The sequence below is a fragment of the Ambystoma mexicanum genome, chromosome 8 (genome assembly GCF_040938575.1).
Source record: "Ambystoma mexicanum isolate Mex_15411 chromosome 8, UKY_AmexF1_1, whole genome shotgun sequence".
Taxonomy (NCBI): domain Eukaryota; kingdom Metazoa; phylum Chordata; class Amphibia; order Caudata; family Ambystomatidae; genus Ambystoma; species Ambystoma mexicanum.
In genome coordinates, this window is record NC_090929.1 from 369,388,912 (window position 1) to 369,416,697 (window position 27,786).

Sequence of the window (27,786 nt, forward strand, 5' to 3'; positions counted from 1 at the left end):
CTCTATAGACAAGTGCATATACATAATCTTCACTTACAACTATTTCCCATTAGGAAATGAAACATACTCTCAATGATGGGGATGGACATGTGTAGACAGATGGTGTCACTGTGTGCAAATGTATTGATGGCACTATTATATACTGATGTCCTCACCACTAGTGTCTATATACCATTGAGATATATGCACTACACCAACAATATCCTTCTGGTTTGGAACCCCTAAGATTCCACAGAAGATTTGATGAATTCCAGGCAACCGACAACCTCAAACTCTCCAGCTCTCCTGAAAATGTTCATTTTTTCAACACCACCTTATCAATAACAGATAGCTAGCTACAGACTGCAGTATGTAGCAAATAAACCAACTGGGCCACATATTTAAAGAGTGGCAGTTTCCACCAAGTGTACACAAGACATGCTACAGCATTAAGTTGGTATTACCCAAATTATTACCACGAATGGTAGACTTGACCGCATTTGGTCACTACCATTAGTTCGAATATTTTTGATCAATTCGGATCCGAAAATACCAAACATGAAGAGCAGGGGTTGCGGGGTGACCCCGCTCCCCATGTTTGGTATCTTCGGCCTTAAGGGGTTGCAGGGGTGTCCCCCGCATCCATAACATTGCTCGGGCCCCCGTTTTTAATGAACGGTCCAAACGGGTGCCTGAACAGTAACACTGCTGGCAGTCCACCTGCAAAAAAAACGTTCGCTGGCAGACAGCCCACATCCATTAATTCAAACATTAAGATAGAACTGGATGTGCTCATGTACAAGGGACCAGGATACAAAACGTATGCACTTTAAGATACTTCATAAACCATGGCTGCAACCACAAAATATTGGACATCCAGATTCACAGGGCAATATGGATCCCTTGGGGCAACCTCCAACAAAACAGATCAAAAGAGACCCAAACCCATGTGCTACTGACAGACCCATATAATCCAGACTTGGTTTCCCTCTGAAAGATTGCTAAGAGACTAAAAACCATTCAGCAACTAAACGTCTGCACGTTTTTCCTCAGATGCCCCTCCTTGCTTCCAGACAACTAGCCGGTCTGAAAGAAATTATGATAAAAAGCAAGCTCCAAATAGCACAGAAAATGGAAACAAGAAATGCAAAAACAAAAGATGCCTAGCCTGGCATACATTGTCATTTTGGATACAATGAAGATATCCCACATGAGGCAGGACTACAACATTGTAAGGCATTTTACATGTGCATATGACTTGTATACTTGATTATGTCCATGAAACACCCTGGGCTGGGATACTATATTTGGGGAACTGGCCAACAACCATGTAATTGCATGAACCTCCCTTTTCAGAGTATGAAACAATGCACAAAAATACAGCCGAGCTGACCAGCATTTTTTGAATCAAATCATAACCTTGCTGATATTTAAATTACTGCACTCTGGGGTAATTTCAGGACTGAAAAGGCCAGGATAACCTATGATTTCAAAGGCATGCACATTTTCAATACACTGACAGGGGTCCTGAAGAGACATGTTTTCATTAGTCACTATCCCAACTAACAGACTCTCTCTCGATCTATCCATAGTGATGTGGTTCTCACAAACATTCAGATATGACACTTTCTATCAATGTTTCCAAAGACCAACCTTTGACGTACATTTTTCCAGCCCCACCAGCCTCTCTAAGACAATGGTTCATTGCCAGACTCACTCCAGCCAAACTATATTAACCATGAGCAAGTCCAACCCCACAAACTTCTCAGTCCTCTGAGTATCCCTGTCGCATATCAGACCTGCTGTTTACTCAAAATTGTGATGAAACACAATCTCAATATGATATTTGATGCACACTTACCACACCAAGGTCCATGCGTTAAAGACTAACATATGACGGTTTGTGCCTGCTCCCTACCATCCTTCTAGAGGTGAAAGACTAATATGTGGGTGACTTGATTGTTCGCACTGTAAAGAATTGCTATCAGGCAAGGGTGCAATGCCCGCTTTAAAAAAAAAAAATGTTTATTTGTATTATTAAATAAAATGATGTAGGTAATTCCAACCTCAGAAGGGTAATCTGCTAACCTGATTCTCCTTTCCGTCAACTCCATGCCAAAAGTATAGTGTACTTGTGCCCTGCTGCATCAGTAGTCTGATCCTCAGCACCTGTTCTATCCGTGGCATAGATAAGGTTCAAAGGACACATGATGCTCACTCAACAGATGCAGTGACAGCCAGCTCCTGCAGCATAGGGGCAGTATTTGATATATACAACCCTGTAACAAAACTACAATGATCATAACTAACCCTTGATGGTGGCACAGTAAACTCTAAATTAAAGCTATGCCTGAGTTTAGACATGATGCATGGCACTACATTTCATCAAGGGCATTACATCCCAATTGATAATGCACATATATCAGCTCCTGTGACAGGACAGGAACCTGGAGGACTTGGTCCTCTTGTTTGATCTCTTTGGGATGGCAAGTGAAATTCTCCACCACAAAGCCACACAGCAGGCAGCTGTCCTTGGCCCTGGCATCAATGGAGCACACCTATTCAAATGGAGAAGACTCACAGGAAGGTGCTGCATCTCTAAAGGCCTTTGCTATTAGTGAGAAGGAAATGGGGAGGGATAAGGGTAGGCAGGAGTGCTCTGGTCAATGGAAGGAGACTTCCAACATTTTGCTTCTCTCTGTCCCTTTCTCATTCCTGTCCACTCCGATTCCTCTGGTGCAAAGCACTTTTAGTGGGACATAAGAAGAACCAGGTCCACTCTATTCAAGAACAGGGATTGGACCACTAAGGCAGGCTAGCTTTAGTCTCACCTGAGGACTTGTGCCTTTGAAAGAAGGGGTCTCCCACTCCTTCTGTAAGATCCTCTCAAGACATGAAGATTCACTCTGAAACACCTGAGAAGAATTCACTAGACTTCCTTTGGGGCATTGCACTTTCCAAAGCCTTCATCCTGAAGTGAAGAAGGAACCATCCAAGGCAGAAGATAGATCTGTCCTATACCCTCTCCCAGGGCACATTGGAGATTAACCTTTGCTGTGGACCAGGATGTGCCACTCTGCAGTGGAATCTCCTAAAGCTGAGAGTAGGCCCCTCTCAATGCAACCATCCTGTTCTTGTGTCCCTCTGAGTAGGCATCACAGCAGCCGTAGCCGAAGCTCCCTGTTGTACCACTCTGAACAAGGTGTTCCATGCCCTAAACAAGAGGGAAGAGGCCGGTGCTGGCTTTTGTACTCCTCCACCAAGCCAAACTATTGCTGCACTTTAAACAAGCTCAATGCTTAGCTGAGCCCGTCACCAGTTAGGTCTGAATCAACTGCTTGACAATGGGATCCAGTCTGAGCCAATGGAGAGCCACACGCCGAATCAGTCTGGAGCTTAAAACCACAGCTCAACCCGTGTAGCCCTCGAACGGCTGCCTCAACGACCTGCACTCTGATATCCTCAAGGTCACCACCTCAGCGACCATCTCCTGCCTACTCAAAATGCTGGAGCATCATGCATCAACCACTCCCAGTGGCTAAAGCCTGTCTCAGCCTGGCCCAACTGAGAAGAGATCCTGGTTCCATCCGATCTGCAATGCTGAGAGCCCCCCTTTGACTGCACAGAGCAGTCACATTAACCTATACTTTGCACCCGCTTGCTGCTTGGGCCCACATGATCCCACATGCCTGAGATGAGCTTGATCCACTTCCATCAATGTTCAAAATCAGGGTTCGACATTGTCAACCCATCCAAGAACCGAAACCAGGTACTGTTGACCCCAAACTGCCATCTCAGTTCACTGGGACCAAAGAGACTGGTTAGGCCATTTTAGGACCTTCTTTCATCCAAGACATATCCTTCTGTGGTTTTTACTTGTCTATCACTCCTGTACCCATGCTGAGATGGCTACTTTCTTCCTCTTTGTCACTCACAGTGTTGAGTTTTTGTATAATGCTTTCTATTTTGTTCTATTGCAGATTATGTGTTTAATTAAAGTATATATATATTTTTATAGAATCTTAATCAGATATTCCCATTATTTGGACTGTGTTACAGTGTTTGTGTCACTACTGGATCACATTCGCAACTCTCTTAAGCGCACATCCCTAAGCCCACATTACCACCAAAATGCAAACAAGGTTGCTCTCTTAACTGTCCCTGTTTTACCTTTATGATTGCATTGGGTTTTGGTTTCTAGAAGTGTGAGAGCTGAGTGGGACATTTTACCCCTACTCATCCTGGTACTCATGCCGAGCAGAATCCAATATGTCACATTCACTTTTGTTTAGTTCACCTGCCCCACTTAACATAGTGTACCATTCAAACCTTGAAGATTACACACCATGTACACAGACTGTTACAGATAAGGGAATAAAGAATCCCAAAATGTGCTAGTTAAGCTGTAATGTTTTTCAAGTGCTTCATTTTATTTGGACCCGAGGAAGTGGTCAAGAATAGCCTAATTAAGGTATTGACTTCATATCGTTTGGATCAACACTTTATCCCTTTAGTGTACCCTTGGCTAACATGGTAAAAGCAATACTATATTTTTTGAAAAACAAAAACATTTAGAACAGAGTTATGGTTAAACCAACACAAACTTAGTCTACAAACATCAGAACAAATAATATTAGGATAACAACATAATAAACTTTATCAATAAATAAAAAACAATATTATTATATTAAAAACTAATATCATGGTAACCTTAACTCAACCTGTTTTTGTTTTTACTCTAAAATGCATTATTGAGAAAGTCATGTAATGTGTTGTGTGAATATTTGTTTTTAATAAAAAATTTAATTTGTTTATGATTTTAATGTGTGTTACATTTGTTCTGCTTTTGTTCGTTTTTAGAGTTTACCTTATTTACTACATTTAAGTTTGCACACATATCACATGTTTCCATTTTGTATTTAGAATGTTTGTAGACTTACCATTTTGTTGGTTTAACCTTGCCTCCTTTGTCCATTTATTTTCCACCCCAAAAAAATCATTTTTTTTAATGGTTATGTGATTATTGACTGTGAGGTTTGGTGTAACACTAGCGTGTGTTGTAAGATCATGTAGTATAGGTGTATGCTGCATAGGAGCATGTTACATTACAGTGCATGGCGCAAGTGTATGTGTAATACGTGCATGTGTTGTACGTGTTTGTGTTGTAACAGTGAGGGTTGTATGATTGTCTTTCAAGTTTGTTGTAGGACCATGTATTGTAGGAGCGTGTGCTATAGGAGCGTGTGTTGTAAGAGCATGTGCTGTTGGAGCTTATGTGATAAGAGTGTGTGTAGTTAGATTGCCTGTTATGGGAGCATGTAATGTAGGAGCATGTGTTGTAGGAGCATGTGTGTAAAAATTGTGCAGTGTTGGAGGGTTTCTGATAGGAGTATCTATTGTAGGAGTGTCTGTCTCAAGAATGAGTGTCCTTAGACTCTTTGGTGTGAGGCATATGAGTGCTTGATGTATAAGTGTTTGGCATGTGAGTGTATGGCATATATATAGTGCATGAGTGTTTGGTATAATGTCGTAAAATACACATGCTATATTCCCTTTCTATGTATGCAAATGAACATTTAAATCAGGTTTGACTTTCATATGAGGTTCTTATACCTAAAAGAGGCGTATAGCACTTTTACAGTTTGCACATATACGAAATGTTCATATCCTAACAACCATCATCAGAGTTAGCTCTGAATGTTATGTGAATATTTAGAGGTATGTTAGTGTATACATGCTAATTGATAATTTCCCAGACGTGCATGTAGAATTGATATGTAAAATGTACATTGCTTCTAAGAATGCATTGAATTCCTCTTAGACTTATGAAAACTCACATTAAAGTCAACTTTAAATTTAATGTGCATTTTTAATGTGTATGAGAGGCATATCTGACTTCTCCAATTAGTACTTGTATGTCATTTATAGCTCCTGAAAACTTACATAAAAATACGGCCTGACCGTTCTGTCAGTATTCAAAAGATGTATATTGCATAATCTGTGAACTGTGAAAATCATACACGGTACAGTTCATAAGAAAAAGGTACATGTATTACATCCCATAAAAACTAACATCAAAATTAGCCCTGGCTTTAATGTGAGTTTTCAGATGTAAACTGCAAAATGTACAAACTTTTGCATGAAAAACTTCTACATTTGTGATGTAATCTTTGCTGTCTTAGGTGTTAGTCTTAACTGTGCATGGTGGTGGCGCGAGTTATGGTTTTGTAACGTACCATAACTTGCAAATTTCTTTGGTTTTTTGATTTTACCATGCAAACATAACTTCCCTTTAACAACATTTCTTTCCATTAATTTCACAGGTTTTTATTAGTGCAACTTAACCATAACGTCCATTTTACAAAGTTCTGTCAGTGAATTTCACAGATTTTTATTTGGGAAAATATTTCATGATGTTACAGCACAGTATGTAAGTTATTAATATTTCCTCTATTAACATATTTGAAATAATTATAAAGCTCCTTTAACAAACATATGTTTTGCAGCACAAGCTGACGTGTGTCATTTTTAGCAGTGCATGCTGGGGATGCCAGTCATGGTTAAATTGCCTCGGACATGAGGCTCGACCATGACCCTAACCCCACCAAACCACCTCCATTCACCACTGCACCTAGCCTGCATCCTAGTCCATTGTCCACTATAGCCCCATATGTGACCAATGGTCAGTGATCATTGCTTGCATCCATGGCCATTCTCCACAATCCATGGGGTCTGGGCGTTGGCCATTTCACATGCCTCAATAAGCAAATCAGAGTAGACAGGACCAGGCCCACCTCCCAGGCACCTAAGTTATATCACTATCTTTTGTACTTAGATGTTGACACTTTGGAAAAAATAAAACACAGGACAGATTTACAAAAGCATGCTTTCAAGTTTTTGCTTATGGTCCTTGCACAGGTTTGCTGCAATCCCGTCCAGCAATTCGAGCTGTAACTGCAAGCAAAATTGTTCCCTTTCAAACCTATCCTGATTAAGAAAAATATTACCCCATAGCCAGTTACTGGTGTCACTTTAACCACATTGCCAGTCTTTGGTGGCCATGGCCAGTGGCCAGATTGTCTCTGGCATGGCCACTGGCCAGATTGTCCGGGGCACGGCTGACGGCCATGCCACAGACAATCTGGTCACTGGCCATGGCCACAGTCTATAACTCAGTCAACAAAGGTATATCACTATTTTGTGTACCTACATTATAACATTTTTCAAAAAATAAAACACAGACTCATTTGACCATGCCTTCGGGTCCTTGCCAATGGTTCTTGCACATGTTTGCTGCTAACCTGTCTGTGTTTTAGTTTTTGAAAAGTGTCAAAATGTAAGTACAAAAGATATATAACTTAGACCCCACTTGACCAAAGTTATAAGCCATTTAATTATGTTGAGACACCCTCTAATTTTTCCCCAGCTTGAGAAAATCCCACCATACTTTGCAAAAATATTCATTGTTGGGTCTAAGCTCTTCTTACAAACTTGCATACAGAGTCGTCAAACAACACCAACTTTATAAACCATTCAAACATTTTGGGACTCACTGTCTAATTTGTCCTCCTCTTGTCGAAAAGGCACCACACTTTCGAAACACATTGAAAGTTGGGCCTACAATTATATTGCAAAGGTTCATGCATTTTCATTGAATGGTGCCAAGTTATAATCCATCCAAAAACTGCTCTTCACCGATCATGTAAAGCAGAAATATGCATGGATGTCTTTGAACATTTGTCAAGTTCGTAAACATCACATGAATGCCCCAGAACATCTGAGATGTTTGCGGTCATTGAAAAGAAAAAACACCAGATTTCTGGCTTTTTCTGGCCATATCGCATCCCATCCTCATCCCCACTGAACTCCCCAGAAATTGTTTCATTAGTTTGACGAATGTAATGTTGTGTTTTATAATATTATTTTTTACTGCGATGTGAGTGAACTAAGTGTGCAGTTTGCGAATCCAACATGACATCAATTTCAAATGTTTTGATACATCTCACGTTTTTAATTGTCAAATCAGCAGGCACATACAATGTCTGCGAACATCACTTGGCTCCCGCATTGGCCCAAAGGCATCCACGAGCACTGAATCAGGAAGTTAGTCCGCAGACCAGAAGCAGACATCACTAATTTTTTTAACCTTAATTTTGGGAATTTTTTAAATATCTAGTCGACAGATTAACACCTGTGGGGTACATTTAAGGCCCTTTGCAGAAATCCCCTTAAAACAAAATAAAAACACATGGAAATAAAGCATAAAAATGGCAGCATTGTCCTTTCCAGGGCACACATGTGTGGCGAGCAGTGAACACAAAAATGCCACCAAAAGAAGTGCTCTGCATTGTTTTACATCCATTTAAACCATCTGAAGATGTCCGACATGCAGAACGGCACCACATTTGCTGTTCTGTTTTCTGAATACTAAAACATCACAAAGTTGTGCCCTTCATGGAAACATACCCTGGCATGCTTTGTTTCTGCAGATTAACAAAATGTGAGGCAACACATTTCCAGAACAGCTGATGTACTGGGTAATCACTTGAAAGGAAAAGAATTCTGTTTTGCACTCAACACGGCTTTCATTTCCTCTTAAAATGAACCATTGCACTCAAAATCCGGCAAAGGAAAGAAATAGCGTGGCTTTCTCTTGCCCATGTCAATTTCAAAGAAATTCTTTGCAGGATCCCTTCTGTGTCTGTGAATTTACAGTGTATGCAAAAGCCCTGCCATATATAAAGTGAAACATAATCCTGCAGGCTGCAGAAAACCGCATTTGTCAACGTGAAATGAAAGAAAATAAACACACGTGTCAAAATGTGCTTTTGTAAAACAGGAGAATGCTGTTTTAAAGTTAAATGTGAAATGACAGCTGTTGCTTGCACAGAAATATTATGGTATATGTGGGTTGGGGGTTTGCAGTGACATGGCTACCTAAATGTACATTATATTGTTTTCTATCAGAAGTGGTGCTTGGAATGGACTCAGAAACCAGCAGAACAGGTTTGGCGAAGCAATGACTTGAAGGATGCCCTACCTCACCGGGAGGAAGTTGCACCCATAAGGGAACCAGCCCACAAGGGCACACGAAAGGCCCAAGAGCGTGATAATTACTGGTTCTACTAGACTGGCCGGCAGGACTGCCAGTAAATACAAAAGAAGTGACTGGGCCCTGTGTTTGACACAAAAGTGTGATTTCCCTTCAGCACCTATTCTCAAAAGGTATTTGTGCAAGCTGACCCACGAGTGACAATCTGGTTGTGGGTGTTTGAAGGACTGCCCACACATTGACTAATCCAGCCCCTTGACTTTGAAGAACTTTTTATAATAAGGCATCATTCCCAATGCCTTGAATAAGAGGTATTGTAGAGGAGGTCCAAGGCACGATTAGCACTCCAATGGCCCATTTTGAAGTACCAGGAACGTTCACGCTGAAATATGTGACGTATGATGAGCAAATAAACCAGCAGAGATACGCAGTGGGGCTCTCTCCAGTGCCTATCAGAATGACGGCAACTATTGAAGTACCGACACCTAAGAAAACCTGTTCATTGAAGTACCCATTGAGAAAACCATATCGACAAGTGAGACAGAATGATGATTGGCAAAATGCCATACCTGAAGAAGCTAAGAAGATACTAAAAGAAGTCGAATGGTGACATCATAAGAACCCGGACTGACCAGCATATAGAAGATATGACGACCTATGAATGATATAAAGAGATGAAACACCACGGATAGGTGACATCCTGAGTTTAAATTGAAATAATTGATGTCAAATGTCAGAAACTTATGCCATGAGCATGATGAGGATATTCAGCCAATTTACACGTGTACATATGCAAATAACCAAAAGAAGCAAGAATTCATGAGGCTTTCTTAAGCTTAGTTGTAAGATAGATTGTGGCAAGCACCACCTATACATATCCACCTCAAAAGGAGCCCTTTATATAAGTATATGTCCACTATTCAAAAGAGCAGAATCAACCAAAGGTTATTAAAGGTCTCAAGAGGAGAGCCTCGCAGCAAGCAAACCAAGAATTAAAGACAGAGGGAAAATCAGATGAAGGCTAGTCATGTCAAGAAACCAAGGTATATCGGCTGGAGTAGACCCACAGTAGATACAATAATGAAGAGAAGAACAGAGTATCCTATTCTGAAAGGTCAAGATAAGACACAGAGGGTTGGCAGAATTAAATCAAATACACAAATTGCATGAAGAATAAGACAATTTCACAGTGTCGAAATCACATGACCGAGCAAGCAGAAGGGATTAAATTTTCACACCTACGCATCACTTGTGCAATGCCCAGACGCCTTAACTTTTCCAGACCAAGAAGCTGTCTCGATGCCAAATACAAAGAAATAATTGACACATGACCACTGAAGTTATGATTGATTGTTGCAATAATTGGAGGGAGGCTAGGGGTGCAGACGAACACCCTGCACCTGGCCTGCTATTCTGCATGCTGCTAAGCTAGTGGAAAAGTATGAGTGAGGTTGATGCCGACCCAATCATAGTGGACCAAGTTATCTAGGGTCCTATTGTTAGTAGAACAAATTAGATGTTTTACGTTTAGTGACGTCTAGAGTAGCCATTTTGAAGGAAGGGCTTAGATGCCCCACCTGACACTGTTTATCCAATCCCCTAACTTCATTACCAAATACAGATATAGCACCTATATTAAAGTTAACTTCCTAGAACCAATAGAATTTCATGCCAGATTTTAAGCGTTACACATCAGTGATGATGAGTTTTTAGTATAAATTATGTATTTTTTATGAAATGAATTGGAGTTGAAGCAAGAAGGAAGATCAAGCGATTGCTGATATTCATAAACTCCCCATTTTTTGTACTTGTCATTAAACGGACTCCCTTTGCCAAACTATTGAGTTGTCATTATTGATTTGATGCGAGAGTATTAATCTGCATCTCCATCCATCTCGAGGGTGCTGCTACTCATCTTAAAGTGCTTTTGGGGCACCCCCAGCTCTGTGGGCAGGCTGGGGTCCTACTGCACACTTGGTAGCAGAGATAGATGGTTATCGATTATCGATTAGATAAAACAGTCATTGACCGTCAACATAAGTAACTCTAGGTCCTCGGCAATATCACAAGTACTTTGCCATCCGGCTAATTATACCGAGATGCTCACCGTAGATAGTGGTTAGTCTAAAGTGTAAAACCTGCAGGTTGAGATCTGAAGGAACCTGTGCTTTCTCCCACGTATCCCTTCCGACTTCTACAAGCAGCTGACTGGACAAAAAGCAGGGGGAGGTGGAAACGGAGGCGGTGATCCCGAGCATCAGAGAGGAAAGAATGCGAACACTGAATGAAAAAGACTAAATATTTTGGCAAACAGTTGCATGCCATAGAAAAAGTAAGGGAAGGTAACGGGGGGAGGTGGGACAAAAATAACGTCAGATTAAGTGTAGAAAGTATATATATCAGGGGAAAGAAATTAACTCGAGGGTGACCGAGCAACAGATAAAGGTACCGGGAGGATACCCGAGCATAGAGAATACCGAGAGGTTACCCGAGCAGAGAGAGGATACGCCCAGATACCTACTCTTTAATATAGCTCTAGAAGAAGCCTGCATTCAAAGTCCTGAAAAGAAAGGGTGCAATAGTAAACCAGAATCGATGAAAGAGGCGATCTGAAAGCAATGGGCTTAAATTCCATGTCAGGATAATGATAGGGACATGAGATTCATGTAGCTGGCCAGAGTTTTTCTAGTCTGTTACGTCTGTCTTATGTTTTTTTTCTCTGACGTCATGAGGTAAGAACATTTTTTGGGGGAAACAGCATGAAAATTGCACAATTGTGTAGCTAGGATGTTGTATGACATGAATTGATGGGATTGGAGCTTGCGATGATTGGTGCTTGCTCATATTGTTCATTTTTTTTTAAGAAACATAAAACGTAATAAAGTGTTATATGAGGAGAAGATAAATAATTTTAAGCATGGAAGACATTACACCGTTAGTACACTTGTGCAAACAGATGCCAAAACATGCACCTAAGCTGAAGAAGTACAGTGCAGAATGGGTTAAAGGAACCACCCACAAAATGTTTATGCCATGGCCCCAGGGTGGTTCGCTATCTAAAACGGTCCTACAACACATAACGACAAATTTGCATACCACAAACAATGGAAATAAGTTAGATAAACGCCTGGCTAGTTTAGAGCTTTGGAAGATGTACCAAGAGGATAAGGAGGAGGAGCCGCTGTTAGATTGGATACTTAACATATGCACAGAGGTGGGTGAAACGCCTTCCGCGCCACCCGCCCTGTCTGAAACAAAAAGCGAAGCCAATAAAGACAAAGGATTATATCCATTAAGGGAACTTAAAGCAGCCATGGAATAAACCCGGCATATGAGTCACCTACGCAAAGTAGTGACGAAAACCCAGACAAAGACAGAGATAGAGACATCACTGAGGGACAAAGAGAGGCACGAGAAAGAAAAAGGAGATCAAGCACAAGCAAGTACATCTCCAGATACGAGTAGAGAGGGAAAATGGTGGAAAGGAGATGAGGACAGAACTGATGAGATGGCATTCACACAGAACAAATGGATGGGAGGTCAGATTATATTGAAACTCAATGGTAAAGGCATTGAGGACATGAGACAAAAGGGAGAGTCAGATGATTCAAAAAGGCAAGAGAAGGAAAAGGAAAAAGGATTGAGAGACAAAAGAATTAGAAAAAAAGATAGACAGAGACGAGAACAGCTGTATCGCGAAGAGCAAGAAAGGAAACATGCGCATAAGCCAAGAGAAGCTAATGATCAGGACAGGCAAGAACAACGAATAATAGAGGAAGAAGAACAAAAGATAAGGGAGAAGAAAAAAAAAAGATGAAGTGATGAGGAAATACGAAGGGCAAATGACCGTAGAGATGCGAAGAAACAGGAAGAAGATAGGGTCAGAGAGGAAGCAAGGAAGCGCAGAGAGTTCGATGACGACACAGAATGTAAGCGAAGAAAAAGAGCACGGGATCTTGAATATCTGGAAAGAGAGGTTAAAAAATCTGATCCAGTAGTAGACTAGGATGACATAGAAGAATTGTTTCCTGAGTACTATCTAGTACCAGGCACGTCTAGGGAAAATATTGAAGATGACTTTGACACCAGAAGCATCAGTGAAATGATTGATAAAATATATGATGAAATGGGGCTAGAACAGGTTCCGCAAGGGAGAGGAGAGGATGAGGGTCTTGAGAGCACTCATTTGTATGGCACTGAGGACGCCTCCAGAAGTAGCAGTATTAGAGAGCCGTCCCTAGATAGGTTAACACTAAATAGGAATGAAGAAGAGGAGGCGAGTTACACGAGTTGGGCACAGACAATATCAGACGCAGAGAGAGAAGAATATGAAGAAAAGGAAGATGAGAGAAGATGCGAAAAATGCTTCTCTGGAGGAAAAGGAATAGGATGGTCAGATTCGAGCGAGTGTGCACTTAAGGCATCAGAGTCATCCACACAATCGAACTGACACGAAGGAGATTTTACGGTCAGAGGGGGGTGTCTCCACCGCCCTATGTGAGCAGACTAAGGACATTGCCAGGTAGACGGTGCTGCAGGACTATTACCCCTGCAGTGGATAGAAAAATGATGAGGGAAGAAAAAGAGTGGCATGTATTACAATTCCCATTGCTCAAAAAAGGAGGAACAAGGCCACAGTATATACCCTGGCCACACATGGATCGAGAACATCTGAAAAATAAGCTTCCAATGTTAACATGGGGCGCCGGAAAATGGATACATGATCTAGAAAAAATGACGGGAGGAAACACGTTAGCTGTAGGGGATATCAAGGGTCTTTTAATCGTCATACTTGTTGATAGAGCTGACAATGTGTGGACACGAGCAGGTTATCCTGGCGTGATGGCAGTTAATAATGCGCACTATGAAGCTCCATTTAACAATTGCAGAGCCGCGGTATGGAAACCATTACGATTTCTATACCCGGATAAATTCTGACATGGGAGCTATAATGACACGCAAAATGAAGGAATCAGAAGATCCTTTGCTTTACATGCAGGATTTCAAAGACCCATGGGTGCTGGAATCGCGGGAATCTTGGGGGAATTCTATACTCGTGTTTTACCATATATTATGCCAAGGGCTGCCAGATTAGGTATAGAAGCAGCTCAAGAAATTGGTAGGAATCGAGGCCAATGTAGTGAACAGAGAGTGTGTCAGCGGAAACAAAATTCAAGTTAAAGTGGTGACCGGCAATGAGTTGGGGAGAGAGGGGGCCCCCGAAATTCGGAATCACAGATCAGACCATATAAACCAAACAATAATTGAAAAACATGAATATTTTATTTAAATTCCATTTGTTAAAACATACATATTAAATTTTAAATTTTGTTACGAGCTCATCTCTAAATAGCAGCAGATTGTTGTAGAATAAAGTGCATAGTGAAACAAAGTGCCAATATAAAACCAGACTGAAAATTCAGTCAGTATTAACTTCATGTTGCCAAGCTGTCTGAACCTCAAGTCGGCTGAAGAGGGTCACCCGGCTGGTGGTCAGAGGCTATGGCCGCATTTAACAATATAGAGAAAACCCCAAAAGTATGTGGACAAGGCAATGGTAGTTCCTAATTAGAAAAAGGGGTGCCATACGTCGACTACTGTACTGTCATGACCTACTATATACACTAGGTCTGACATATACACAGGAAGTAGTTTCGATGGTGCGGAGCATCTAGGCTGTTTCACGGTTGATGCCCATCTTCTTCAGGACGGCGCACTCCCGTTGGAATATTTGCCACTTGAAGGTTTTAATGTAGCAATAAGGCAATAATACACACAGGAATACAGAATTATGCAAAATGAATCCATAATTTTACCTAAAAGAACCAAATAAAAAAGAGGGAAAAACAAATAAAAAAACAGTAAATACATAAACAAAACAACACCAAGGATACATTGTGTATCGACCTGCAAAACTAAATCGAATCAAGAAAACAGAGGGCATAATGATTAAAACATACTGATCTGTGATTGACAATCCGTTCCCAATTTAGGTGAGCTCTAATGTCTGGCTTTGCGTTTACCCTTTTTTCTATTGTCACATTAGGAAGGACTGCGGTATGGCGTGCAACCTTAGGCTGTTGGTTTTTTGGAGTAGATATCAGCTACTGATGATCCCTCCTGTATTATAATATGTTCCTGTCTCTCCTTTTTGTTTTTCTGCAGTTCTACTTGACTGAGAACTTGCCCTACAGGTCCATACACATTTCCCAGGATGTACATTCGGGAACAAGTGGCCAGTTTCAAAATTGAGATATTGGTAAATTTGATAATTTAATTATTTAACCATGTTATCTCTCATTATTTAGTAAGGAGGTGTTTTTCCGGACAGTGTTCTATGGGGGCGGGGAGGGGGTAATCCTGTTCGTCAATCACAGATCAGTATGTTTTAATCATTATGCCCTCTGTTTTCTTGATTCGATTTAGTTTTGCAGGTCGATACACAATGTATCCTTGGTGTTGTTTTGTTTATGTATTTACTGTTTTTTTATTTGTTTTTCCCTCTTTTTTATTTGGTTCTTTTAGGTAAAATTATGGATTCATTTTGCATAATTCTGTATTCCTGTGTGTATTATTGCCTTATTGCTACATTAAAACCTTCAAGTGGCAAATATTCCAACGGGAGTGCGCCGTCCTGAAGAAGATGGGCATCAACCGTGAAACAGCCTAGATGCTCCGCACCATCGAAACTACTTCCTGTGTATATGTCAGACCTAGTGTATATAGTAGGTCATGACAGTACAGTAGTCGACGTATGGCACCCCTTTTTCTAATTAGGAACTACCATTGCCTTGTCCACATACTTTTGGGGTTTTCTCTATATTGTTAAATGCGGCCATAGCCTCTGACCACCAGCCGGGTGACCCTCTTCAGCCGACTTGAGGTTCAGACAGCTTGGCAACATGAAGTTAATACTGACTGAATTTTCAGTCTGGTTTTATATTGGCACTTTGTTTCACTATGCACTTTATTCTACAACAATCTGCTGCTATTTAGAGATGAGCTCGTAACAAAATTTAAAATTTAATATGTATGTTTTAACAAATGGAATTTAAATAAAATATTCATGTTTTTCAATTATTGTTTGGTTTATATGGTCTGATCTGTGATTCCGAATTTCGGGGGCCCCCTCTCTCCCCAACTCATTGCCGGTCACCACTTTAACTTGAATTTTGTTTCCGCTGACACACTCTCTGTTCACTACATTTGTTACTTCCTCTTTGTCAGCGAAGTAGAGGTTTACCCATCTTTTGTTTTGCTCGAGGAATCGAGGCCAAACCATGGTCTGAAATACAGTTGACCATAGCTCACTATAGCAGGCTGCTGCAAGAAAAGAATCACAAAAAAGATGCTGCACGAAAAGCTGAAGAGGCAAAATTAGTGCGCCTATATGTTGGACGTGTGGGATGACAGGGCATGTGGCACGCATATTCAGAAGTCAAGGGATGGTGCGAAACGATCAAGGTACTAGAATAGGAATGGTGAATCCACCTGTGTTTTTACAGCAGGGTGGAAATGGAGTTGCACACAATCACACAGTGCTACAGCAAGTGCCAGGAGCACAACAAAGCTTGCAACCTCAGAACTTGATACATTTTCCACAAGGACAGTCTCAACAGTCACCGATGCAAATGTCACATACAACAAATGCAGGACAGGCATTGAATTCTGGAAGAGAACTAACACTGGTGATGGGAAAAGTCCATTCACGCAGCATGGGACAAAGTTATATATGGATTAGGACAGCTCACTGGGAAACCTGATGTGTTCTATCCTATCAGTGACACCAGACCCTCATGAGGAACCAAAGGTAGATGTTGTTATAGGGGATAAAGAACATTCCTTCTTAGTTGACACGGGTGCAACACGCTCAAGTATACATGAAGTTTTCCTTGTCCGGCGATGCCATAAATACTCAGGGCTTCACAGGAGCAACAAGTCATGTACCTTTTACAGAAGAACTTCTAGTCTCTATAGTAGAATTTGACATGAATGTGCCAATGCTATATTCAAGGCACAAACCAGTAAATATATTGGGACAAGACCTAATGAAGAAGTTAAACATGGACAATCTCGTTCACGGAGAATGGCATAGTATGTTCGACTCCAGGAATGCATTATTTGAACGCATGCGAAATGATTAGAGCATACGCAGGACAATCATCTATGAAAGCTGTTCCATTGGAACCAGAAATATTCGCATATGGAATACACATACTAATGGCAGGGGTACAAGGCCTTGCAGACAAAACCATGAGAACCCCAGATGAGTTTTTATTTAGGCCAAGAATACCTATGCATGAGGAAAAGGGACAAGTATTTCCCTTGGCAATACACACAGCCCTAGTGCGAGGGATAATGGCTTTGATCAATGGTTGTGATGATGAAGTCAGACAATGGTGCACAGTAGTCTCCATTGAGGAAGGGTACAGATTAACTGACATCACTGATGACGATCTGTTTGACGAACAAACAGGTGTAGTTGAAATATCAATTGAGGTAAATCTCGTTTTCTGGGTGAGAATGATCACAAGAGAGGTGCCCCAGAGAATGATGCTGGCGCAAAAATGTCCTGAATATTTTGATGACGACATGGCCCAGGTGCCTGTCTCAGTGTGGACTACAGGCCCCTATGATGTATGCTTGTTAAAAGGAGTAGGAGAAGTGAAGATTACATTGAAACCAGGAGCAATTTTACCAACAGCATGACAATATCCCATGTCTAGGGATGTAGATGAAGGGATTTTCAAGACAATTTCTGCCATGATGAAGCAGGGCATCTTAGTGACCTCGGATTTGTCATGAAATACAGCGGTGTGCCCTATCAAAAAATCAAACGGAGGGTCTTGATGTTTAATCCAGGACCTTAGTCCAATAAATGATATTGTAGAGGCCGAGTTCCCTCTAGTTCCTAACACGTCCACAATCCTATGTAATATACCTGTTGAGGCAAAATATTTCAAGGTGATTGACTTGAAAAATGCATTTTTCTCAATCCCATTGCACAAAGACTCACAAGATTTGACGTCATTCATGTTCAGAAAAATGCATCTGAAAAGCACAAGGTTACCTCAGGGGTACTGTGAGTCTCCTTCGATTTTGAACAGAGTCCTGCAGATGTACTTAAGCAATATTGCATTAGAGAGTGTTTTATTGAAATATGTGGACAACATCTTAATTTGCAGCACAACAGAGGAAACATGCACACACAATTCTATTCAGCTATTGATTGTATTGGCTGAGAAAGGATATAAAGTTGACAAAGAGAAGTTGCAATATTGTCAACAAGAAGTGCTGTACATAGGCCAGCTGATATCACATGAGGGTTGGGTTACCCCTGAAAGAGCTGAAGCCATATTGAACACAGCAAAGCCGCACACAATAAAACAGATGCAGAGTTTATGCAATTATGTCAGGGCAATGGTTTTTGACTACAGCTCATATACACAACCCTTGTTACAAGTCCTAAAGAAGGCATAGGGGACGAAAGACAAAATTGACTAGACTGACACCATGGAAGAAGGATTTATCGAACTAAAAAGGGCCATTTGCACATCACCAGTTTTAGGAATTCCCAATTATGCATAGGAATTCTACCTGTTTTCACACACGAATGGCAGTGTTATGACAGCAGTACTCACACAGAGAACCACATTGGGTTACAAGCCCCCGGCATACTACAGTGGGAATTTGGACCCAGTGATGAGGGGTCACTTACTGTGTGAACAAAGTTTAGGTGTTGCAGCGTTTGCCATAGAGAAGGCTACAACCATTGTGATGGGATGCTCAATAATGTTGTTTGTCGAGCACATACTATTTGCTATTCTAGAGAAACCAAAAAGCACATTGACATCTCAGAGAGCTTCTGCATATGAAGTGATCATTTTGAATCCATCGATTAGAATAATTCAATGTAAAATAGTGAACCCAGCTATGTTTATAGCAGAACCAGTCACTGAAGGAGAGCCGATCCATGACTGCACGAATTATGAAGAATTCTATGATGAGATTCCCAGAGTGAAAGAAAATGCATTGGCAGAAGGAGAAATTGTCTTCGTTGACGGTTCTTCGAGAATCGATCAAAATGATGGCCAAAGATATACAGGCACCGCACTGATGAAACACACTGCAAATGGAGTGTTTCGAGTACTTATTAGTGCACGATTACCAGCTCATTACTCAGCACAGGCTGCAGAATTATTGGCATTGATACTCGTACTCGAGAATCACGCAGACCAGGAAGTGACGGTGTACAGTGACTCCGCCTATATGGCATCAACAGTGTACGCAGGCTTAGCACGCTGGAAAAGGAGGGGCTACCTCCGAGCGGATGGCATGCCAGTGAAGCACGCAGCCCTATTGGACAGACTGATTAAGGCACTACAGCTCCCAGTGGGCATAGCGGCTGTGAAATGCGGTGCCCACACCAAAGGGACAGATTTTATCTCACGAGGGAATCAAGCAGCAGACCCAGAAGCCAAGCGAGTGTCGACCAAAGACGAAGTCATAATGGATGTGGAAATAACTGATGTGCATGAGAGAATGATTGTTGTGCGAAGTCAACCTGGCAGTTATAGCAACATGGAGAAAACCCAATTAATGGAACTCCAGGGGGAGACACCACAGGAGGAGAAGAATCTTTGGGAGCGGCAAGGGTGTTCTTTAAACCCCTCCAAGAGTTTTTGGCGACAGGACAGCACTGGTAAACCGGTGAGGCCTATAGCCCTATTGAAGATAGCACTGGAACAGTTGCATTATCCAGCACACTGTCACATACTAAAGAAAATCTAGCAGCAACGCTTGCTGAAAACAGGTTTATACCGAACCTTGCAGAGCGAGTTGCATTTTTTATGGTGAACTTTATAGTCTGCCAACATAGAGGAGTTATCCCAAGGCCTAATGGACCTTTTCAGCACTTGCATGTCGATTATGTCAATATGATTCAAGTATGTAACGGATACAGGTATCTAATTGTTGTGATGTGTCTATTCTCTAGATGGATAGAAGCAGGTCCATGTACACACCCAGACTCTACCTGTGTGGCCACATTTCTAGTAAGGGGGGTTTTTCCCAGATGGGGAGTGTGTGAGGTCATGAGATCAGATAATGGGCCTCACTTTGTTAATGCAGTCTTTCAACAGATTAGCTTGTTCCTTGGTATAAAGCATAAGTTATCTTTGGCGTATCATCCTCAAGGTAACGACATATGTGAGAAGCTCAACGGCTTTTTAAAGGAAAGGATAGCCAAGTTGAAGCTTACTTTAAAGAAGGGATGGCTACACTGCCTTCCATTGGCACTGTATGTGCTCAGAAACCAGCCTGGTTCTGACCATCACCTTACGCCGCACGAGATCATAACAGGCAGAAGGATGCACATGCCACTAACACCCCGAGATAGAGCCAACACGAGAGGTTTTAGGGTCTGAAATCCAAAAATTACTTGAATTGCATGACATCTTTTCTTACTGTAATTTCAGGACGGCTGCAGCGATGACAAAAAGGGTGCAGGGCAGCACAGAACACAGAAGGAGATACTACAACAGACCAAGTTCAGGGTCTACATTTTCCACCACTGTTTCCTGGGGACACGGTCCTGGTGAGAAACCACACAAGAAATAAGTGGGATGAGCCATGGTAAAATGGTCCATTCAGAGTGGAGAGCGTTACTCCCTCTGCAGTCAAGCTACAAGGAAGAAGAGTTTGGACATTTCTGGGTGACATCAAGCCATACATCGGAGAAGGTCTCTGCCCACACCCCAATGCATAGAGACTACAGACAATGGGGAAGAACCACAGCACGTGCAGATGAGATCCATGTCGAGGAAGAAGGACGTATGACCAGCAAAACAAAGACAAAGAACTTTTGTGCAAATTGTGGCTTAAATTTGGACATTTCCTCTGAGCAAAGAAGGGGATAGGAACATAAAAGACTGACACTCTGTGCATCCTAGTTGCATTTGGTAGAAGAAAAATTGTATGTGTAAGCCACAACATATTCTGTTGACTTTGAACTTTGGACTGAGGCACACTGAAGCCTTGATAAGAAATGGATATGCCAAATTTTGATCGAGGATACACTTGAATAGGTCAAAGAAATCCACTTTTGCGCTCTCCTTTTCCCTGTAGCCAAAACAATTCAACACAAATGCTCAATTTGCAATTCCCAAATGGGGTGACTTCTTGTTTTGTAAAGTTCAGCAAGGTGCATTAATCAAGAAAAAAATAGATTTTACATACATTTTTCCTAGCAATCATACAGAATGGAAAAACACAGAAGCATAAACAATGTTTAGACCAATTGCTTGTGTATCAGAACAAGAAATGAATCCTCCACTGTCATGAACTGGTGGACAGTGTTACAGAGGGAACAAGTGAACATTTCTAAACGAAGACAACAGGACAAAAAACACAATGTTCTTTCCGAAAGCAGTGACACTACACTGTAGGTTAAAAGGTGTGTTTACGCCGGGGTGTTTCAGCCGTCTTTACGGGCTAGGTGAGCCTCGTATCTGGCACGGCCTTCATCAGGATGGGGGTGTATGCGAAGGAAGTTCGTAGAGTGCTGTGGACAGGGAGAGGGAAAATGTTCAGGGGAGTGCTCGAGTGAGAGTAATTTGCACGCAAATAAATAGTTTACTGTGCCATGTGAGAAGTATCATAGAGAGGTCCCAAACTGCTCCTAATAGTAAAATGAGGGGTGACATACTGAATATAGTCTCCTCGCATGCTTGCATCGTCTTAAGATAATATGTGAATGAATGTACATACTCTCTGATTGAGAGAGCTTACCTCTTAATAGAGGCTGTGGTCTGTGATCTGGATTGGCCTCAGATTGTCCTAGAAGAGGTCAATGTATCAGTCACCTAATTCAAAATATGCAGCTAGCGTGACAAAACTAATGGCAATGGTTGTATACCTATTACTTACTTTCACACGTGGCGCTCGCGGACTGTGTACTGCAGACGAGGTGCTGCAGAGCTCTGCACGGATCGCTGAGTCACTCCGTGAGTAGAAGACCAGGAAGCATAGCATTGCTAACGCTGTTGCTAGGTCTTAATTCCTTTTGTATGGGCGGCCATCTTGAAAAGTCTATCATAGACGTGCAGGGCCCTAGAATCAAGTTTAAAACAAATGCAGGTGGCAAAATCACTAAAGAAGCAATTTAGGTAGATGCCCTGGTCCCTCACAAAAATGTAATCTTGTCAGGGCAACAAGTTCATAAAGGTTGCCATGGTAACCATTCATAGATTGCACGAGTCACTTGTTTTGGAAAAAATAGTGGTGTGTGTCAGGAGTAGTGGCGCATATCTGTGCGTGGTATCTGACATGTGAGGTGTATCACTTTCAGCGCATATGCCATGCTACTGGCAGTCTATATGGTGTTGGTCAAACACATAGTGGAAGTCAGAAAACATCAATGCTGGCTCCGTCATCAACCAGTCAAGCAGATCTAAATTTTGGACACATATACATGACACATGCCGTACTTCTGGTTGTATGCTTAACAGATGGGTGAAGTAAAAACCATCATTGCTTGTGCCGACATACAGCAGGAGAGCAGATTTAAACATTAGACGCCTAGTATACACATTATGGCTCAGTTGAGGCTATAACACATTAGTGGTCACATGCAAAAGTTAATACATATATTTACAGGTATAGTTTCAACTGTGCCTAGTCAGAAGCAATAGGCCTGTGAATGGAGCCATGAAGCAGTGGGTTAAGAGTCACGGTTGTGTGACCTCAAATGACAGTGCAGGGAGGCGTGTGCTATGCAAATTTCATCCTATATCTCAGGACTTTACATGAAGGATTTCCATTCAACAGCAAAGTTGAGTCCTGTTTGCACAGTGTCCATTTTATGTACCCATCTCTGCTCAAGTTGTGTCAGAATTCTGTTTATGTCTCCCCGCGCGCTTAGCAGGTGTCACTTTTTGCAGGATGAACCACCTCTAATCTTTGTCTTTGTGGTGTTCTTTACTGAAATGTTACACCAGGGCCTTATCGGCTATCATTTTCCTTATGCACGACCGATGCTCGGAAATACGCATCTTGCCCTCTGGAAACGTTACATAGATGATGTCATAATTGTATGGAATGGTACCCCTCTGGATCTGCAGGATTTCTATCGGTGGTTAAATTCACGTAGCTCACATATTAAATTCACTATACACTGGGACCATGACAAGATCGATTTTTTGGATCTTCACATGTATAAAACAGGAAACCAACTAAAGATGAAATTATTCAAAGGCCTATTGCTTCTGACTAGGTACAGTTGAAAGTATTTCAACGCTTTTGTTGCCTGCTAACGGTCACTCTGCTTGCACGTCTGCAGCGAGAGGACCTGTTGTCTCCTGCACTCGCAGGTAAGCTACTGTCTCCCTCTCGAGGGACCTACACCCTGAACCACCCGGTTCACGTTTCTTACTCTAATGAGACTTTTCGAATCGTGCTAGTATGCTCGTTTGTTATGCACGCATTCCAAGTGGATATACAGTTACATCGCAATCTTTCCACGTTTGTGTTTTACCCGATAGTTACATCGCAATCTTTCCACGTTTGTGTTTTACCCGATGGCTATGTGGTCGGCATATATGGGGTCTCCTCTGTTACTGGTTTTACCTCCCCTAGTTTGGTGTTATTTTTTTCCGCCTGTTCACTTAATCCTGCTTTCTTCTAAATACGGACTTTTAGCCTTTTTGCTTTCCTTAATGTTTGGTCCTTTGATCTTACCCCCTAGATACCTTAGCAACCTGTGGCTTCTTGCTACCCATTGTGCCTGTTTGGACTCCTTGTCTGTGTCCCGACTCTTTCATCAGCAAGGTTAGTGACTTTGACTCTTTGTACTTAACTATTGGACTTTACACTTATTATAGAGTTTTACTGAAAAATCTTTTTTCTCTACTACCCCACAGAGACTGTGCTATGATCTAATGGTTATGCTTATGAAAAATGAAGTCTATCCCCTGAAGATGGTTCTTTGAACCGAAACGCGTCGGCCTTATTTTGTTACATCTTAATATGAGATTTCATTTGTAAATTTTAATGGTTGAACCTATTATTTCGAGCACTGTGAACTGTAACTGTTATACAGATTTGCATTTGTGTTACTCTATTAGAGCTGTTGTCCATCAACGCCTTTTTTTGTTCTTACTTATGTTATACTGAACATCCGTGGGTGCCCTTTTCCTATGAATAATAGAGAACACTGTCTGTTCTAGTTTTGTTTCACTCATGTACGACTTGTTGGATTATGAAGATTAAAATCCAAAAGTTAGCTCTTATGTTTGGGTTCTGAGTGTTCCATTTACTATGCTACTTGTAGTTACAATTCATTGTTATTAACGCTGCAAAATTGTGTAATTACATTTACCTTTGTAAACCAAAGTAAGCTAGGCGGTGTTTGTACACCGTAGAATTTACGCCTTTTTGGGCGCCAAATGTTTAAATTAATTTTGATTTAAAATAGATGGATGGTATGTCCCTTTTGAGTGCATCTAGGCTTGCTGTGTAGCAATACTCAGCTTTGGATATGTACAGTTGAAAGTATACCTACAAATATATGTATTAACTTTTGCATGTGACCACTAATGTGTTATAGCCTCAACTGAGCCATAATGTGTATACTAAGCATGTAATGTTTAAATCTGCTCTCCTGCTGTATGTCGGCACAAGCAATGATGGTTTTTACTTCACCCATTTGTTAAGCATACAACCAGAAGTACGGCATGCGTCATGTATATGTGTCCAAAATTTAGATCTGCTTGACTGGTTGATGACGGCGCCAGCATTGATGTTTTCTGACTTCCACTATGTGTTTGACCAACACCATATAGACAGCCAGTAGTATGGCATATGCCCTGAAAGTGATACACCGCACGTGTCAGATACCACGCATAGAGATGCGCCACCACTCCTGACACACACCAATATTTTTTCCAAAATGAGCGACTCGTGCAATCTATGAATGGTTATCATGGCAACCATTATAAACTTGTTGCCCTAACGAGACTACATTTTTGTGAGGGACCAGGGCATCTACCTAAATTGCTTCTTTAGTGATTTCGCCGCCCGCATTTGTTTTAAACTTGATTCTAGGGCCCGGCACGTCTCTGATAGACATTTCAAGATGGCCGCCCATACAAAAGAATTAAGACCTAGCAGCGGTGTTAGCAACGCTGTGCTTCCTGGTCTTCTACTCACGGAGTGACTCAGCAATCCGTGCAGAGCTCTGCAGCACCTCGTCTGGAGTACACGGCCCGCGAGCGCCCCGTGTGAAAGTAAGTAATAGGTATACAACCATTGCCAGCAGTTTTGTCACGCTAGTTGCATATTTTGAATTAGGTGACTGATACATTGACCTCTTCTAGGACAATCTGAGGCCAATCCAGATCACAGACCACAGCCTCCATTAAGAGGTAAACTCAATCAGAGAGTATGTACATTCATTCACGTATTATCTTAAGACTATGCAAGCATTCAAGGAGACTATATTCAGTATGTCACCCCTCATTTTACCGTTATGAGCAGTTTGGGACCTCTACAACCCGAGATGGTTTCCCATACAAGTTCCTGTGGCAAATTTTTTCCCCATAGGTAAGCTGTTTTTTTCCATGATACTTCTCACATGGCACAGTAAACTATTTATTTGCGTGCAAATTACTCTCACTCGAGCACTGCCCTGAACATTTTCCCTCTCCCTGTCCACAGCACTCTACAAACTTCCTTCGCATACAGCCCCCGTCCTGATGAAGGCTGTGCCAGATACGAGGCTCACCTAGCCCGCAAAGACGGCTGAAATACCCTGGTGTAGACGCACCTTTTAACCTACAGTGCAGTGTCACTGCTTTCGGAAAGAACATTGTGTTTTTTGTCCTGTTGTCTTTGTTTAGAAATGTTCACTTGTTCCCTCTGTAACACTGTCCACCAGTTCATGACAGTGGAGGATTCACTTCCTGTTCTGATACACAAGCAATTGGTCTAAACATTGTTTATGCTTCTGTGTTTTTCCATTCTGTATGATTGCAAGGAAAAATCTATGTAAAATCTATTTTTTTCTTGACCAATGCACCTTGCTGAACTTTATAAAAAACCAAGAAGTCACCCCATTTGGGGATCGCAAATTGAGTGTTTGTGTTGAATTGTTTTGGCTACAGGGAAAAAGGAGAGTGCAAAAGTGGATTTCTTTGACCTATTCAAGTGTATCCTTGTTTCGTAAGTAGCCTTCCTGGGCAGAATAGGTTCCTCACCAAGAGCCAGGATTTATAAACCAAATTCTGATCGAGGACACGCCAATTGGAAGCAAACACAGTGGGCCTCATCACGACTTTGGCGGTAACGCAGCGGTTTTCCCGTTGGACGTAAATAGCGCTAACGCCAAAGCCCCCGGTGGATAATCCGCCAAATCACGAGTTATCGTGCACGCGCCCCTGTCCATGGCGTTATCGCTAACAGTGTGAACCCTTAAATCCAACGGACCGTGCTCTCCCGCCATATCGCGCTATGAGCGCGCGGGAAACGCGTCACCGCCGGAACGGGAAACAAAGTGGCGGCCATCTTGGAAATCACAATCCGTCGGATATCACAGCCCCTGGAAGCCATCCACGCCATCTGACACCAAAACATGTCACAGGAGCGCACTAGGGCCACGACTGCCCTGGACAGGGGGAGAAAGCCCAAATTCAGCGACCAGGAGCTAGCTGTACTGGTGGAGGAGGCTGAGATCCATCATGAGGAGCTGCATCAGCGCAAAACCAGTGGGCAGCGCAGAGCACAAATTTGGCGCACCATCAGCCAAAGGGTCACTGCTGTGGGGCGCGTGCCCCGGGATGGGGAGGAGTGCCGCAAGCGCCTGAACGACCAGCGCGTGCGAGTCCGCGGCATCCTGTCACAGCACAGGAGTGCAAACAGTGGCACTGGAGGAGGGCCACCACCACCCCACCCAAACTCACACCTTGGGAGGAGAAAATGACTGCCCTGATAGATGTAGGCACCATCTAGGGAATTGGTAGAGCGGAGGCGGGCACTGCCATCGATCCAACTGCAGGTGAGTCCCACCCCTGAATGCATGCGACTGAATGTACCACCCATGCAGACCCTGAGTGAATGAATGTGAAGAAATGTGTTCGAGGAACTGCATACACCCATAAGTGAGGCCTACATCCATTGAACCTTAGTGCTGCCTAGAGGACCCTGCACGTGCAGTGCATGAATGACAGGGACAGGGGATAGACATCCATAGCCATGGGACAGCTACGTAAAGTTTGAGTGTGCATGAATACACCCCCAAAACCCTGAGCGCAGTGCACCCCAACCACGCATGCAATCTTGTCACTCTGACATTCCCATGCAGTGTACCTCCATACCCACTCACAACAAGAATCACATGGCGACTGAACAGAATGCAAGTTGAATGCGTGATTGATACTGTCTTCAATCCCACTTTTTGGCATGGACCGCATTACACAAATGTAGGTAGCATTGAACTCAGACCACACCCTATGTACCCCACAGGCACACGTCAAACCCAACAGGACGTGGATGATGGGGAGGAGGCCACACCAAACAGCGCCCACGGCAGCAAGCCTCCACCAGCACCACCACCCCATGAAGAGGCCGCACGGAAGGGAGATGACCCAGGCCACCCCCCACTTCACCCCAACGCAGCCCTACCAGACGGCAGCAGCACCCACATGGCCGCAAGGAGGCCACTGCCAGCTCGCCCCAAGCCACCAGAATCAGCCCCGATGCAG

At 42.4% G+C, this 27,786-nt stretch overlaps 1 long non-coding RNA gene across 1 annotated transcript; it reads left to right on the top strand.

Moving 5' to 3' along the window:
- Positions 1–15,138: 15,138 nt before the first annotated feature.
- Positions 15,139–16,111, top strand: LOC138473595 (uncharacterized). Its single transcript, XR_011268804.1, has 2 exons — positions 15,139–15,290; positions 15,557–16,111. It is a non-coding gene; the product is annotated as an uncharacterized lncRNA (long non-coding RNA).
- The last annotated feature ends 11,675 nt before the right edge of the window (positions 16,112–27,786 follow it).